Source organism: Cololabis saira, chromosome 9, assembly GCF_033807715.1.
Source record: "Cololabis saira isolate AMF1-May2022 chromosome 9, fColSai1.1, whole genome shotgun sequence".
In the NCBI taxonomy this organism is placed as follows: domain Eukaryota; kingdom Metazoa; phylum Chordata; class Actinopteri; order Beloniformes; family Belonidae; genus Cololabis; species Cololabis saira.
Window position 1 is genome coordinate 41,333,421 of NC_084595.1, and position 14,384 is coordinate 41,347,804.

A 14,384-nucleotide genomic window follows, 5' to 3' on the forward strand; every position below is an offset into this window, starting at 1 on the left:
TCTTGTTGTTCATGTTGACTTCTCAGAGCAGAGAGTAATAAATGTTTTTCGAGGGGGTCACAAAGTGATGCTGAATATTATCTTCTAATTTATCTTAATAAACATTTGGTTTATCCAGCTTCGATAGTGCTGCGAGCACTTTTAAAGAGTCTAACACCTTGTTTAGACATGATTTATGTTTCCAGAAATCCAAGTAAAACAGAGGAACTAATTCACATCCCCCAAAAAGTAGCAGTGCATTAGTGAATTTCTTTTATTTCTATAAATGGTGGGTTACAGTTTTAACCAATTTGGAAAAGAAATGAATGAATACTCTCAGAGATATTGGACTTATTTTCTTTCCTCTGGACAAAATAGTGTATTTTTTTCAGTACTATTTTTCAAAACAGGACCCAGATGCTTGTATTTTACATTTGCTTTTGATTCAATCCATTCATACCCAAAGCGCCCTCCCAAAAAGCAAATTAGTGGGCTACAACATGTTTTTCATAAGGGATTTCAAACTAAGTCATATTCTACTGAAAAATATGAGTTAGTGAACTGGAAAAAAAAGTGTGCTCAGATTTCAGAACATCTTGGTGACAGCAACAGTTCACCTGCAGGTCCTTCAAGTGAGGTTGAGGACACTTTAGGACAGAGCGAGCCCCTTGGTCCTCCCTGCTGGTTCCAAGTGGGCTTGTGATCTTTGTCCTTCTCCGATGTGAATTTTTCTCAACAAAGATTCAAGGTGTGCAGTGCTCAGGCATTTAAAGACCGCAGAGCTGCTTCTTCTTGGTCCATCTCAGACTTGAATATTGCAACTACCACACTTGTGCAGTATCTGTCCCTTTTCATTTGTGTATACACCTGCCTCTAATCTCTAAGTGAAACACACATTAACTGGACTGACGTTGCACACAAAAACAGCACATAATCAGCTTTACATACGGCACACAGCAAAGCAACGTCTAAATGAAAACGTTGTAGACTCTTTCAGTCACTCACGATCATTTAAAAGGTTTTCCGACAAACACTTTGGGAGACGGAATACAATGACAGAAAGTAAAGGTTTCCTTGAAATCAATGACACCGTAATAGTTATTGATCACCTAAAAAGCATCTCTAACTGAGGAGTTACATTGTCTCAGTCTATTTGTGCTGTCAGTGGTAACGCATTGCAGCAGCGCCCTGAATTAACTGTAATTACCTGATGGAGTGGGAAGCCAAATGCTCATGAGGACCATTACCAGGGAACACATTCATTTCACCTCAATTATCGCTGCTCTTTAGTGATGTTGTACAGCCATCAGTTTTGGACTATATATATATATATATATATATATATATATATATATATATATATATATATATATATATATATATATATATATATATATATATATATATAATTTACAAAAGAGGGTTTTTCTTACATCAAAACCAACGTTGCTTTTTCAGAGACACAGATTGACTGTTTTCACTCCCAGTGACGAGAAAATATATTCTAAGGGTAAAGTATTTAAAGTGCCGTACATTTGGGCAATTGATGTTCAACAATGAGCGTCAACACCAGGGTGTGGAATCCTCATTGCTGCTTCCTGCTCCTGTGTATTGTATGATTTCCGTCTTGAAGAGCACTTAAAGCCCAGCAGCTATCTCAACAATGCTTATATCTGTGACTGGGTCACCTGTTGCATCCTGCGCAGCTCCGTGGGTGTCACGACGCTGCTACCACATGAACAATAAGCAGCCAGCATGCTGCCAGTATACAAACACACTGAAGCACATGCTTAAGCTATTAGAAATCGTCATCCAATGGGCCCCAGCGGACGGCCTATTGGCTGGTATGTGAACAATGTATTACGTGCGCCGTCCATTTGCAGCAGAGGTGCAGGTTCACATGAGGGCAAACTCTTATGCAAAGTACAGAATGTTTGGAATCACCGAGTGCTAAGGCGGGGTCCTTTTGTCAAAACTGAACAACAATGTTTGCGTAAACTTATGACCTTCACTCACCACCGGTATGAGTTAAAGTGTAGAAATGTAAAAAAAAAAAAAAGGGGGGGAATTACCTGAGGATTTTATCACGTCTGTGCATTTGAATTTGTTTTTTCAAATTAATTTCAATTATCTCATTGCATTAAGAAAACAAAAATGTCTATAAGAATTGTACAGTGGGGTTTAGATAATAATAAGTTATACGCACTATATTATAACAATTACATTTTGTTTTGCAGGCTTTTAATAAGTAAAGTCATGTTTATTTCTTTGGCACATTTTCAGGATTTTACCACTTTGATTAACTTTAAATGATTTTAAACAACCGCTAAAACAGCATTTCAATACTCAGCTGGTATGAAAGCTGCTGTTATTGTTTTTATATTGCTCTATTTTGTTTATTATTAGTACTGCTTTTAAGAAATATATAATATTATTTTATAGGTGTATATTTGCATGTATGTGTACTTCTCCTTCTCCATGTAAATCTCTCTCTCACAACACATTTCACCACTAATAACATCATACAAACCTGACAGCAGGGGTGGGCAGCCCTGGTCCTCACTGTCCTGCTTGTGTTAGATGCTAACCTGCTTCAGCACACCGTGATACAAGGAGCTGTGTCATCAACAGAGCTGTCCACAACTTGATGACAAGCTGGTGAGGTCCGTTAATTAGAATCAGGCGCCATGAAGCCAGGAAACATCTAAAACATGCAGGGCAGTGGCACTAGAGGTGGCACTCTTACCCCTGCACTACAGTAATCACCACACTACACAAACTGCACCCATCACTGTCTTGTCTTTATATGAGTCTTGTCCTTTCCTGTTTAACATCAGGGATTGTAATCCTCTTTGTCTGAATCAGGGACTCAAATGTTAATAAAATATGTTAGATCAGACTGTCAAAGCTCACTCACTTTCACACACAGCCTTAAGAAAACTAACATCTGCTGCAAGATCAAAATGCATCAAAATGCACCATCAATTAAGGTTTTACCAAATGATGGTACATGGTATTAACCATTGATATATATGCAGACAGTTGTAAAAAAAAACCCAACAACCTCAGTTGACCAAAGTGCTGTACAAGCTAAAGCAAATGAAAAATCTCCATGTCAACAAATAAAACAAGGAAATATATCTAATAATGCAAAATAAAAGAATCAAAGCATAAAAACAAAAAAAGCATTCCAAAATTGTAGAGACAATAATCCTATAATTAAATAATAAAACCAATAAAAATAAAATGATTGATGGAATGTTGGCTTAAATTTCATGTCAGACTATTCTGACTATTCAAACCAGATATTATTGTGTTGTTTGGGCTCTGCAGTGTACATGTTTGATCAAGAACTGGATAAAATCAAGTTAAAAAAAAATTTATTCTCCTTATAAATCAGTATAAAATGACCAAAAACAAAAAATATTGATTAATAGATATTTTCAAAGATTCAAAGCCCAACAATGAGTCACACGCTTGCACGTTACTTAGAGACTCTTATACTTTTGTGTTTGTCTGTGCTAACAGGATTATTTAAAATCTTCCCACAAGTCTTTGCGACAGCTGCTGGAACATTCATGGTTTTTGGACTGAGGTGCTTTTATGCAAGTGACCTTCAAAACACATCCGGTTTCCACAAATGAGCTGCTCTTGGACTCTGTGAGTAAAGCAGAAATTAAAACATGCCAGAATTTCAGTTCCTATGTCATGTTTCTCCCTCATAGAAATGACCAGCGATGATCATCCAAAAGCCATTCCTGCCGGTACAGAATGTACCAGACCAATCACATCAGTGCTGGGGTTGGGCTTCGTGGTATAACTCGTAGGAGAGCGTCCAAGAGACACAATTCAAATCATGATGTTGGCACAGCAACATCTATTGATCACTGCAAACTGAAATCGGTCTGAGGCTGCCAGAAAGAGAGGAAGAACTTGAGGAGAAACAGGAGTAGTAGCGATCTGTCCAGGGTGTATTCCTGCCCTTCGCTCAAAGATAGCTGGTATAACTTCCAGCAGACTCCCGGGACCCTGAATAGCAAGAAACAGGTATTGAACGGATGGATGGACAACCCTTTAAACTGCCCTGCAATCAGAAAAAGTGCAAACTGATATACAAGAGCTCTTTTCAACCTCTTTTCTGGATTTTTCCATTGGCAACAGCACTTTAATTAACTTTAAATGATTTTAAACAGCTGCTAAAACAGCATTACCTCAACATTCAGCTGGTATGAAAGCTACTGTTTTTGTTTATATATTGCTCTATCTTGCTGTTTTTAGTATCGCTTTTAAAATAACCCTTTTGCACTATTTGATTTGTCTGCACAGTGGCTAAGGTCATGTTTTTTCGACTCTAGATCATGACTGTAGAATTGATAATAAAGCCTCTTGAATCTTAGATATTGAGATAAATGTACCTTAAAAAAAGAAAAAGAAAGACAGAACAATAAAGTTCCATTGAAATGGCAGGCCCTGTGCTAGTTCCCACCTTGAATTCAAGATCTCTTCTAGAAATAAAATGTGACCTAAAAAAAGCCCAGGCAGCTCAGAGTGACTTGATCAGATCAAACCGTAAATCACAATTTTACCGTCATCTTTTTAGTTTGATACCTGTTTTAGAGCAGAATGTGTACTAAAACTGGGTTTGTGGCAAACATACTTAATTTTCACCTCAAAGAATATTTATCCTGAAGAAGAAATGAGTTTTGATTTCCTTTCATGAGTGATGGGGTCATAAGTGGTCACAGTTTTCTTTCCCAAACTTCACATGAGATCACATTTCTTTCTTAAGTTCTTATATGTGGTGTTTTGATTGATCTAAAGAAAGTTAAGATCAGTGCCATGAACATCATATATGTATGTCCAACATTGAACAGTAGCAGCATTTGAATCAAGATCAGAGGGAAATTACTTAATAGTTTGTTTACATTTCCCATGAATTCTGATTAAAGCAAACCCATAAGATGAAGACAACTCATAAGTTTTATTGTGCTTATTTATTATTATTTATTTATTTATGTATATTTATAATACATCAATACATTAATCCTTACTCTTCCTGTGTAGGCAAAACAATAGAATGACTTGTAAAAGTCACTATAAAGTTTTCTGAGACTTGGTTTGGGGACATGACTAACTATTTTTTCTGAAGATTGTCAAATATTTCCTATAACTGGTACTGGGACTAAATATAAGGTTTTTTATCATCCATCATAAATTACTGCATAAAAAGAAGTTATTTTTATGCAGTAATTTATGATGGATGATGAACTGGAACGAGACTTGGAAACACTAAGGAACAGCCTTATTCATCAAAAACCAAACGGTTATAAATCAAGTGACTTTTCTGAACCTTGAAGTGTTTCTCCCTGCAACCGTTTGTGAGCACGAGAAATCCCAGCTGATATTGAATCTGTAGCAGTAAATACATGAAGGTGATAATGTTGACTCTTTACTTGGACCTGCTTGTCTCCGGACCACATGAAGCCACGTGTGCAACGCTGTTGCTTTGTTGCTTAAGCCCAGTCTAAAGACTAAACAGAGAAATGAAGCACTTTGCATTGCTATCGATGTTTATAACTCGTCCTCTGGTTGGATTACGCGGTAAAAAGTAAACTCTTCTTGTAGAAGTGGCTCCCTGCTGCTGAGGATTTTGTCCAACTCTTGTTTTTTTTTTTTTTTTTCTATAATTCTTTTGAGGGCGAGGTGCAGTCAAAAAGCAGAGAGAATGATTCATGCCTCTTTCTTTCAGCCACTGCATGTTAGCCAGCACAGCCTTACGCAGCAGGGATGAATGATTGTCCGCTTGGCATGCTGGCCGAGGGAAAATGTTTGGAGAAGGGTGAAATGAGCTCTAAACGCAACACAAAGGTCTTATCTTGTTTCTGTAGAGCCTCTGCCACTGCGGCCCGTGTGAATATATGGAGATGTTTCAGATAAGGAGCTGAATGTGACTTGTTTTCCCAACCAGGAGCACTTTTGCAGTCAGAAATTGTGACTAAATTTAACAAATCACATAATTAAAAAGAATTAAACTAGTTCATAATCCAATCAGACGGATCACATGCTCGTTTTAGTCTCTCTTTTTTTTTCATCTCGTAAGCATGTGAGAAATTTCTGTATTTTTCAGAAGTGAGAGCTGAGAACATGAAGATAAATGAAGGACGCAGAGGGAAGTGAGAGGCTACAGGCTGCAGCCCCCGACCGTTGGCCTGCGAGGGAGCTCGTTGGGGATCAGTCTGACGTCCGAAGACTCAACGTGCAACGGCGTCCAGCGTTCAACAGGCTGCATCTGCTCCGGGATCAAACCCATTCATTCTACAGTCCTGCAGCCAAGCTTTCAACAAACAAAGGAAATGACACATTATACCACTCCTCTCGCTGAAACGTTGTACTGGAGGGGGGGGAAAAAAAGCCTCTCAAGTTATTTAACAAATACAAGTTTATTTGAAGTAAAGACAAGGAAAAATGAAGGGCTTTTTTTTCCCCCTTTTTTTTCAGGACTTGCACCCCATATGACAGTAATTTGGGAGTATTGTGTATTTTGGCCCAAACGTGTGGTCTATGATAGATGACAGGAGAGAAAATCACGAGCCGCTGGCTTGAGTGCAGACATGCAAATTGCTTTCAGCTGATTGCTGTATTCTGCTTGATATTTATCAAGTGGATTACAGTATGTCTCTTTATTTCCCCGACAGGAAGCAGCTGATCAATTCCCCCCGCAGGAGGGAGAGAGGAGGAGGCCGTGCCTTCGCTGTCAGGTGAAGGTAGACACCCCTGTAGTGACCAGTTTAAATCCTTCTCCATTTAATTTTGGTTAACCACAACAAAGGAGGCACCACGCAGGGATACAGATGTTTTAGGATTATCTGGAACCCCATAACAAAGCCATTTAGATAATACAACATCTGCAGGGGCAGCACTTTAACCTGATGTTTTGTTTACCGGGGGGGCGTGCTAAAATTGATTTGGATGATGGTGAGCGCTGCAGTCACACAACACTTACGGAGCAGTGCTGTGGTTTGTGTTTGGTTACACCTGGTTAGCGTGACACCTCCTCTTGTAGCTCTGCTTTTGCTCTCAGCCAGCTGCAGGAAATATCAGCTTTTTCAGTGGCTGAAAGCCACTCTGAGTTAATAAGATCTGAGGACAATTATAAATGAAATGGGGATAAGGGGATAGTTTGATCAACCTCCGCACACCAAAGACGTGGTCAATAAAATTATATTTCTGTCTGAATAAATTGCAATCACTTTATGTTTCCACTAGGGGTGGGCAAAAATATCGATATGGCAATATATCGCGATACTTTTCCAGCTGATTCAATATCGATATTCAAAATTTGAATATCGATTTTTTTTTTTTTTTTGTTTTTTTTAATATTTTTTATCCCCGATTTTTTTCCCATTTTATCACCCAGTGCTCCTACCTAAGTGACAGTCCTGGGCATTGCCACTCTCTACCAACCCCGGGAGGGTCCTGCACTGAGCTCAGGTTTTATTTCACGTTTTATTTCATTTTATAATTTATTTTTTACACAATTGCCTGTCCTTAAAAAATGAAAAATAATGGACAGAGGTTTATTTATTTATGGATTTATATCTATACTGACTGATCACTGTGCCTGTCCTTGGTTTTAGTACCCATCTTTCTTGTGTTTATTATCATTTGCCACATAATTAAAGCAACCTCATACAAAATTTAATGTTAATTTCATATGATGTAAATAATATGAAAAACATATACAAATAAGTTGTAACTTTAGCTTGTATAGTTATGATAAAACATTGTTTTGACTCAGTTTGTCCCATGAATTGTCACTATAATCTGATGAACGTGCAACTCGGATTTTAAGATCCATAAAGCTTTTTACAGTTTTCAGCAATCTTTATATATCGCAAAATTTGGATATCGCAATATCGTATCGTATCGTGACTCAGGTATCGTGATGTGTATTGTATCGTGAGGTCCTTGGCAATACCCACCCCTAGTTTCCACGTCATGCATGCATCGTCTAAATGTTTCTGAAGTGAAAGAGCTTGATTTTGCTCACAAAGTCTCACATGCTTATGCCTCCAGATCATGCAAGGGAGGGAAAGGCATTATTTCCACATGATAGTGACCAATGAAAGCAAAATGGCCTCTGATGGGGCTCAAGATGATCCACAAGCCAACGCAATACGTTGCTAGAAAAACTTTTGCATCAAATAAGACAGCTTTTCTGGAAGGTTTAGAAACAAGATTATACGATTATTGTTTCTTTAAACTTAAAATCATCAGATTTTGCTCTAAGGAGAGTTAAGTTAAAAAAACAAATACTATTCTGGAGAATTAAGCCCAGAATGACCTTATTCTACAAAGTTGTACATACAGTTGAAGGTGATTTTGATTAGATGAAACATTTGTGTACCAGACGACGTGGAAAGCTGAAATCCCGTCACTGTTTACATCCACCGGCGTTGTGAGTGTGCTCCTCCTCACAGACGCTTTACTGGTGGTGCCTACGACGTGATGAAGTTCATCCAGCTATGAAGAATAATAAAAAAACAGACCCACTCGCAGACAAACATGATCAAATACAAACCCTGAAGTAAGATGTGCATTTGTACAAAGACCTATACTCACCACAACACTTCCCAAAGCTGTCGACGAGCTTTTCTGTGTGTTTGCTGGACGGTGGCAGGTTGTGTAATGTTGGTTAGTAGAATATTTGCTCTGGAAAGTGTCTGCCGCGGCGGCCAGTGAGCAGCTAGTGTTACCTGATGCTGGAGCTGTGGCCACGTAGGTCAACGACGAGCTCACCTCATTACAACACTCCTTTCTTCTGCAAAACATTGCTACTTTATTGTATTACTTTTTTCTTTAACCCTGCACATTCCCCCGGGAAGATTTACTATAGATGAAAGGTTTTTCATTTCAATGACTGTATTAAACATCTGAGAATCTTAACAAGACGAAGGAGACATTTTTCAGAGACAGAAATGTTTGACTTGAAATTCAGGAAAAGATGTTATTCTATAGATTGTACCATGACTTTTATTTTGCTTTTATCTATCTATCTATCTATCTATCTATCTATCTATCTATCTATCTATCTATCTATCTATCTATCTATCTATCTATCTATCACAAATGTTAAATTAGGTGGATACAAACAGCACTTGTCAGAATGTGTCAGAATTTCCTAGAAAGTGAGTGACACCTTGAGTAAACCTTCTCCACTGGTGATGCATGATAGTTTTTGTTTCTAATTCAGCACTTTCTTCAATTATGTAGTTTAGCAGAGTTGATGGACGTTGTGGGCGGGCCCTAATCACGCCGCAGCACCTCGCCCTGACCAATCAGAGCAGACTTCACCTCCCTTGCGTCTGTCTTAAAGGGAAAGTTTCGTTTTTTACAACCTGGACCTTATTTCTGGCATTTTTTATGGTCGTATACTCACCCAGGCAAGTTTTGTGTCATTTGGAGTCCTTCGGAAGATATTAGGGGGTTTTGTGCGAGCCGCTTATCCATATAACGGTAGCGAATGGGGGCACAGCGGGACACAGACGATGCAGCGTCTAAATAACACATGATTCATTTCTTTTATGAATCACTAGATCTGCTTCCAGGACCTGTTGTCTACATCCGGGGGTGTGTGTGTAACAAATAAATCAGTTTGTAAACAAGACCTCTGAACTCATGACGTCATCTCTGTGCGCGCATCGCAGACACAGCTCCGTGTACAGCTGGAGTTCACTACTGTTAGTTTACTGTTAGTTATTTGAAACATGTCTGAATATTTGTCAAATTCTGAGGTTGTGGACGACGACTTTGAATATGATGGATGTCCTTACCGTTTTCTAGTCTAAGTTACCGTTTTAAGTCTAGCTGTACCTGTCTGCGATGCGCGCACAGAGATGACGTCATGCAGGTCAGAGGTCTTGTTTACAAACTGATTTCCTTGTTGTTAGTGAGTTATTATGTGTTTAACTGAATAAAAACCTGGGGACTAAGATGTAGCAAGAAATGAACGAGTTTCGCGGCAATCATGTGTTATTTAGACGCTGCATCGTCTGTGTCCCTCTGTGCCCCCATTCGCTAACATTATATGGAGAAGCGGCTCGCACAAAACTCCCTAATATCTTCCGAAGGACTCCAAATGACACCAAACTTTTCTGGGTGAGTATACGACCATAAAAAATGCCAGAAATAAGGTCCAGGTTGTAAAAAACGAAACTGTCCCTTTAAGGCTGCAGCAGCAATGCTCTTGTTATAACCATAATATTTCTCATTTCATGTATTTAAGCTTATTTACAGGCTGCAGCAAAATCATTTAGTAAGACTTATTTGGTCTGTTGTACTTATTTGGCAATCTTTAGTGAGTGATAACTACTTTCCTGTTTATCCTCATTTACATTGACGAGTTTTAGTCTTTTCATTTCAAAATCACTCACAAGAGTGTGATCCTTTGAAGAATCCGACCTGCACCCTCTTCTCACACCACTTAAGCCAATTTGACCCCTCACCCCCAGAGGTGACTCATGTGGAGCATCCTGTAATCTGTCGGATGTCTCCTCCGCTGAAACTGACACATGTGTACAGTATCTGTGAGATGGACGTGGAGGAGTTTCAGTGCCGACACTAAATAAGCTTTGAAGGGAAGACAGAGAGAGCACGCAATTATACACGGTGATTACTATGCACAGAAGGTTGGGCTTTCTCTGCCGAGGACATATAGTTTACATCTGATCTTTGGCTGCGCTCGAGATGTTTTTCCAGGACCAGAGTCAGAGAGTCAGAGATCAGCTACTTACTCAATCACGTAACCAGCTCCAGAAGGGAAATTACTTCCTTCCAACCACTTGCACTCACCTGCGGTGACCTGAAGCAATCAGGGGTGAACGGGGTTCCTAATCATGAAAAAAAGAGACAAAAAGACTCCAGGTCAGCACACATATACGATACGCCGCCTACCTAGCCCCTCCTAAACCACCTCTCCCAAAAGGCAAGTGTTTAAACTGTCACATCAAATCAACTCAACGTGGAGATTACTTGTGCAGGACGCTTCGTGTGTTTAGTTTGATGCCGGCTGCAATATCCTGCCGCCGTGCTGACGCTCTCAGCTCTGTGTGTGGGGCTGCCGTGGCGTTGCGTCAGGCAGAGGATGGCCGTTTGCAGGCGCGTTGCTCGCGCCCTGATCAGCCAAGGGAAGCAAATGTGGAAAGTGGGACAGGAAACAGAGGGGTGTTTTGGCAAAGAGAAGTAGGAAGAAGGATCGTTAACCTGCTGGACGAGCAGGACGCCCCCCAGCATTTGTTTTTATAACAGTTCACAAATGTGGAGCAGGAGGGCGCGTTCGTGTGGAGGGTGCAGAAAGAGAGAGAGAGAGAGAGAGATGCTTCGAAAAATAAGAAAACATTCACGCGCAAAGTTTGTGTTTCATGTGTTGCACATGTTCAAAACTGTGAACATTTAAAGCGCCGTTTATGTGCCGAGCGGCTACAAAACAATGAGAGGGCTCTGTTTTTGTACGGCGAGCCGTGCCAGCTCCATGACAGCTGATGAATGACTCCAAGTTTCACTCCTCCCACATGTCTGCAACTTTTTGTTTTTTTGCCCGAGTTGTAGGCTCTGACCATTTAAACGTCAAAGGCAGCATGTAGGACTTTTTAATTCTTTTTTTTCACACTGCAAAGCCGCTTTAGTATTTTTAGCATTTTTTTCGGCAACCATGACTGTCTCGTGGTAACTGTTGTGTTACAATGATGTATTTAAGAAACAGAGTGATTAAAACAAAGGTCATTTGGACACGTCTGAGTCAGATATTTAGTTTTCTTAACATTGAATCGGCTGGAAAAGCACAAAAAAAGGTTGAATTTACCTCCTACTGATGCAAACTAGTGACGTTCTCAGTGCTTTGTTGAATGTTTTGGCCCTTGTAAAGTAAAATGTGGTAATACAAGAGTGTCGACTAAACTCTCAGCATGAATCCATTTCCGTTAACAGATGTGACACAAGCAAACGTCACGCTTGGGTACAAATTCTGCCTGAGAACTAGACACCGATTGATTCATTAACTCTGGCTGTTAAGACCATTCTTGTTAAGGTTGAAGTAAAATATCAGGATTCTGGTAAGTATATTTTCTTTTACATCAGCTGCATGTTTGACCAGTCCTAACTCACTTTAGGTACTCTGAGAAATATATTTGCTCAAAAATAGTATCACGAACAAAAAAACATAAAGATTCTGTGATGGCGATATTTTATGTTACCTTTTGTTCTGGATCTGGATTTTATTTATGTATACATTTTTTTATTCTAACCTTTTACTACCTGATACTAGACTTGTCAATGGGCCTTAATACGACCAGCCATATCCTTCATACTTGCCTAGGTGGATGTCAACAGTGGTGTAATAGCAATGTTATGGTAGTTTAATGTGTAATTTAACACAAAATGTAGACATGAAACAAAGATTTCGTTTTTTTCTGAAGCTGCTCTGCTTTACATTATTATCACATGCAGAAAAGTATTTCTGCTGCCTTTTTCAAAGCCTCACACCTTTATAACATACTTTATTTGAGCGAAATAAGTACGTACTTGTAGTGTTGCATGCAAGTCATGCGAGGGCTGGTTTTATAGGCTTATGTTTTCGAAACTTTAATTTTCATTTGATTTTGACAACTAATCTGCAACCTCAAATTCTGCACCATTTAACAAGTGTATTACTGTAATAGAAAAAGACACACAAAGTCAAATGTAGAAAATAACAATGTAAGCGTCTTCACTTGGTTCTTATATTACAATTTGTTACTGGTTGTCATGGTGAAACACGTTTAAACAGAATGTAATAATCCAATTACTGACCTCATTTGAAATAAGACAACATGATGATTAAGATGTTCATTAGTTCATATGCATGTTTCAGTTTCTCATGTTACAGTCCTTATACCTGATATCTGCTGTTTCCCTGCTAGAAATGAATGATATCTCTCTAAACACAAGTTTTTCAGTGTTATAATACCATATAACATTATGAGTAGGCTTCAAAGTTCCCTTTTCCTCTAACATCCATGATTGTTTTGCTCTTGCTGTTTCATTGTTGTGATTGTTGATCATTAGATGTCTCAAACTGCTGCACAACTCCACCAGGTCTCAATATTGTGACATTTTGCCTTAACCAAACCAAGTTAATTATAAAGCCTAGATTTAGATAACTAGAGGTAAATGATTTTATGATAAGTTTTTCCAGACTTTTTGAGTTGATCGTCACTTCAGATTCCTTATTATACTGTATGCTCTTAAGATTTCAAAATGTCCCTTTCAAGGGAATGTCACAATGTCTTATTTAGTTAGTCTTGTGCTACTTTTCTTTAAAAATATTTTTTTTAAATTGTAATTTAGACAAAATTTAAAATGTTCATGATTTTTAAATCATGACCTAACTCTTATTCCACATTAAAGACATTGCTAACAGCCTAAACACACACACATCATTGGTATTTACAAGCAGTGGGTGCAACACGTTATCATATAGTCAAACTTTAAGTCTAAAAAGCCAAAGCTGGCAAGAAAGCAAGGAAATATGAGGATTTCCTGAGTGTGTTGCGATGCGAGATACCTTTTCATTACAGATAGTAATTTGATCCACTGTTTACATGCACAACATTACTCATGCAGCTTTGAGTAAGATTAAACTACTTGAGTAAGGACACGTGGACCACCGGTTGACTTCGGAGGAGGTCTGTCCATCTCAATCACCTGCTTCTAACGGCCTTAACAAATGATGCTTTAAGGACCCGACGCTGTGTGGCACTGTCAGAAACTTCATCTTAGATGTCACACGATGCCTTTCCCTGCATGCCTATCGCTGTTCTGTCAGTCCGATTGGCTTGCTTCACGACTAAAAAGGAAGTCTGCTAATCTGTAACCTGAACCAGGGGAAGGAAGAAGTCAGGAACCAGCCTTCAGTGCTTTCACCATTCGTATTCATCACCAGAGCCGGACCGAGGCTCATTTAGAGTGGGAGCATGGCTTAACTAAACATCTTCTCCATAAAATAAATGCTTCCAGGTTACTCCCAGTCCAGGTTCCACTCAGAGGAGCATCTGATCTCAATTACCAGGAATGCTATAGGAAGCACTGAGCTTTCGGCCTGCAGCCTGTGGTAACAACGCCATGGCAACAAGTCTCAGAGCCTGTGCCGATAGGAGTCCTGAAGGCACTCGCAAGGCGGGAAATGATGATTTGATAATGAGTTCCTGATGCGTTTCATTCTTTTTTGTATCAATCATGTCTAGAAAACATAAAATAACTCAAGTACGGCCCTTTGTTTAAAGTGGCGGGCGCTGGTTGGCCGTTGCTTGGTACGCTAAATGCTCCCTAGATGCCATTTTCATGTACAGAACTTTAAGAAGGAAGAAGTA